The 4,351-nt window shown below is 38.9% G+C and overlaps 1 protein-coding gene across 9 annotated transcripts in view; it reads right to left on the bottom strand.

The window, feature by feature from the left end:
- Positions 1 to 4,351, bottom strand: part of ERC1 (ELKS/RAB6-interacting/CAST family member 1) — a 482,416-nt gene that overhangs the window by 196,213 nt on the left and 281,852 nt on the right. The gene's annotated exons all lie outside the window — the stretch shown is intronic.

Below are 4,351 nucleotides of genomic sequence, written 5' to 3'. Positions count from 1 at the left end.
GGGGGGTGGGGAGCATTAAAGAACTGGAGGAAAGTTGCATGTTTTTGGCGGTGCTATCCTGCCTGCACCCTGCATGACTCATCTCTTCTTTGTGACCCTTCTGTGAGGTAATGAAGGACAAGGATTTTTAAATGTTAAAATTCAGACCAACTTCTGTACTCTTCTTAGGTACATCCAAAAGTTTTTTTATTTTCTGTCTGTGAAAAGTTACACCTTTTATTTAGCCAAAAGGCATCTCAAGTGTCTATAACTCAGCCCACGGAGATTTGGATTTCTCTGCCAACTCCAATGACCTCCAAGGAATTTTAAGCATTGTCTGTAGTTGGTGACATTCTCCTTTTTTTTTTAACTGTGTTAACAGTATCTTTAATTCTCAAGAGTTGGTTTTCATTCTTGAAGGACTCTAACAAATGTTCACAATTTTACATTATAAAACAAAATGGTTACATTACAATTTTACATAACACCAGTCTCTCTGTAAGACAAGTCAAGAGAACAACAAAATAACCCACACCAAAGCAAACCCTAGCAACTATTAAATGCAGATCCACGGGCAGAGTGAGCAAGAGGAAGAAAGAGTTAGTGCAAGTAGGTGCAATTAACAATAAAGTTTGGCACGGTGGCTCAGGATAGACTGGATATGGAAGCAACAATTCTGACTCACAATGAACCTACAGGTAGAGTTGCCGGCAGGGTGGCTGGGGCAATAATAGATTTTTACAAAAGCAGCCTGCCACATGTTTCTTCTGTGCAGTGATTGGTGGGTTTGAACTAGCAACCTTCAGTTTAGCAGCTCAATGCTGGACCCACTGTGCCACCTTGGCTCCTTGGAAAGGGGATGCTACAGAGGAAATCACTCTGGATTCTCAATGAAACTAAAGAGCTCTTCCAAACCTTCTCCAAACAAACTCATGGTAGTCAAATTCACATATTAATAAAAACTTTATTTAAAATGAACTGTTGAATGGGAAACTGATTTGCTCTGTAACTCTTCACTTAATTCAAAACTAAAAAAAAAAGTTTTTTTCGTTTGTTTTTTAAGTGAGGCCATGGGGCTTCTTTTGAATGTCAGCATAGGGTGGGAATGCAGTAAAAGGTTGAATTTGAGGCAATGTAGAATATACCAGCTCATCCAGACTGCTTGATAGTGAACTTCACAATCTGAACCGATACTTAAAATTTACTACAGTTCTTGGAGTTGTATTTCATTATTTCTTTCCCCTCCTCTCCTTCCTTTTCATTCTTCAGCAAAAGAGGCTAACATGGGAGTGGAATCAAACATAATGGCTAACAAAACCACAGCCTAAGGAAAAGAAGAACCACTGTGGGATCTGCCAGTAAAAATGTTCCTTCTCTTCAGGGTTGGCTAAACAACCCAAATGTTTCTAATGAACTCCTGGCAGGTCACCAACTGAGCAGTTTTACATCTCCCCAAACTCATGGCCGCCATTTAGCTGTGACAGACACAGAGAATTTACAATCATAAATGCTAGGAATGGGTGTGCGTGTGTGTGTGTGCGCGTGTGCGTGCATGCACGCACACATGCGTGAGTGTAATCCCTCAAAACTATTAGGTCATTCCTTTGTTAACTAGGTCAGGATTATACCAGAAACCTAGACTCTTCTTGTCCTTTTTCTGGGTGAAGACGGTTCCTTCTTTCAGAGTCAGCATTCACAAGCATGCATGTGTTAGCTACCGTACATTGTATCCTTTATTTTCCCTACATTCCAACTTCTTTGACAATACTAAACAAGGCTCTTTACTTCTTCAAGTGTCACTGATTAAACAACTTGAATCTTTTTAAAATGGTAAATCCTGTCATGAAAATACACAGTGAAGACTGGTTGTCAATGCCAACGGCCACAGGTAGGATATTGTCTTAATCCTTCTACATTTTACTTAAATAGGTTTCTGTTTTTCCACAAATCATCAGCAGGAAATACTTAATAGCAAGCTAATAATAGTTAATGATTAAGTGCTTACTATGACAGGAACTGTTATCAATTCTATGTGTTAACTCATTTTCTTACTTAATTCTCACAGAAACCTTTGAGACAATTATTATCCTCCTTTGACAAAGGAGGAGCGCGAGGCACGGTGAGGTTAAGTAACTCGCCGAGGGCACAGTGCTACTGAGTGCCAGAGTCAGAATCCAGACGCAGGCTCTCCTATCCCAGCGACATGTTCTACCCCATACACTGAGTAATTCCAGACAGATATTATGTAGAACCACTTGGAGACAACAAACCATCAAGCAAATTGACAACAGAATAAATCAATTCTGAGGAAAGTTGTATAAATTGAGGCTTGCACTCCAGCCCAGCCCAGATAATGAACAAAACTTGTTCAACATATGGAGAGAGGAAGAGTCCAGAATAGAGAAGAAAAACTCTTGCAATGATCAGCTATTTAGTTAGAAGAAATTGAAAGTTTACTCCATCGGTACCCACAATATTTCACTCACAATCACAGTTAAGTTAATCATCTAGTTTTTAATCAATGCTTCACCAGTCAATATTTTATATTTCTATGCCAAACTGTCATAAAATGACTAATAACAATCATCATCATCATCATCATCATCATCATCATCATCATCATCATCCCAGGGGTTTTAATTCCCTGTTCTAAGTGGAAAGAACAGGATACCAAAAGCTGCTCCCCACTCAAGGTGCACCCATGGAGGTTGGTCTGCAAAGCAACACAAGCACGAGACAGGACGTGTGCAAAACCAACTCTCCCAGCAGATGTTTGGACAGAGGAACAGTCCTCGCGTGTTGGGATAATTTATTAAAAGGCAATCCATTAAAGACACACTCTACCAAGGTATGAAAATGAAAGGTGACACAAGGGCAAAATTCAAGTTCAAATTAAAGTAGAACTGTTTTTTAAAAATTTAAGATGTTACAATCTGTATGACATAAAAATGCCTAACAACATCATGATGCCACAGTAAAACATCCCGAACAAATACAGATGGTTTAAGAGGTAAGTCATCTAGTAGAGCCACGTTTCTGTACATCCAGAATCTTTATATAGTATTTGTTTTTAGAAATTCTGTACCATTTATAAATTTCTAGACATATTTGAATTGTTTACCCAATTTCTTACCCTGTGTTTTTTATTTTACCAACATTTTTTTTTTTAGAAATGTACTGCACAACCTGGGTTGTAAGGAAAGTTTGTAATAACAATTTAAGACTGTGGCACATAAAACTCTTATGAAATTTTCATGTCATGCTTTGAAGCGGAGTATTCTTTAAAAAAATCCTGTGATGTCTTCTCAGAGTTCTCACAATAAAGGAAAATTGATATAAACACCACACCACTGCTTGGTTACAAAAGGCAATTTGAACTGAGGGGGAAGATCTGATACAGAAAGTCAAGATCAACTTATAGCCTATTGCTTCAACAAGGCCCACGTCTGCTATGTGTATCATCTCCTCCACTACCATTCTCAATTTCCCTCTTCTCAACCTCATCACCTTCCTGGTTCTAAAAAGTGTTGAGACCTCGTCACATCCAGTGATTTTACTCTCTCCTTCTCAAGAGTTACCCCTCTAGTTTACTTCCAAAACAGCAAACTTTGGATTCCTGTCTCTACACCTTTCCCACTGATTTATTTCTAAAGAACATATTCACAAACTTTTTTCTGATGATACTCAGAACCCCAACCCTCCCCATTCTCCCAGAATAGAAACATTTCTGGAATCACTGAACGAATCACTTCTAAGAGAAGACCTTTCAAAATGCGTTTCTAAAAGGGCAGATTCTCTCAACCTCTCACGGGGGCCTAATAATCCATAAAGGAAGGTGACACTCCCAAGGGCTTCCTCACTTCAACTCCGGGTTCCTGTCACAAAATCAAAATAGTCATGAAAATTGTATGCGAAGGTATCACTCCAAGTTATCAAGACAGGCTCCACTGTTACTATATAATTCGGGTATTCAATATTACTCCAAGTAGCAGAAAAAGGAGAGGCGGCGTTAGCTTCAAGTACTAACCAGGAGGAGAAAAACTGCCGACACCTCAGAACCAAGGTCTAAGACTGTACTTCTGCAGAAAAGCAGGAATGAAAATGAACTAGCAGGAGTAATTGATTAGATGAGAGAAAACTGATTATTGCAGAGATGGGGGGGTTGTATTAGAATATATGATAAAGAAACTAACATCCGCCTTATAAGATGAAAGACTATCTCCTCTGAGACAGAGAAGACAACAAAAACATAAATAGCTCAAAGTCAGAAAAGGTAAGTGAGAAATGCTAGACAGACTTGGGCTCAGTAAAAGGTAGAAACATTGTTAGCTAAGAGGGAGTGTGGCTCAGTAAAGGGTAGAAACATTGTTAG

Source organism: Echinops telfairi, unplaced genomic scaffold (assembly GCF_000313985.2).
Source record: "Echinops telfairi isolate 266 unplaced genomic scaffold, ASM31398v2 ScPeMD7_6273;HRSCAF=7185, whole genome shotgun sequence".
Taxonomy (NCBI): Eukaryota; Metazoa; Chordata; class Mammalia; order Afrosoricida; family Tenrecidae; genus Echinops; species Echinops telfairi.
This window is presented reverse-complemented; position numbering and strand designations above follow the sequence as displayed.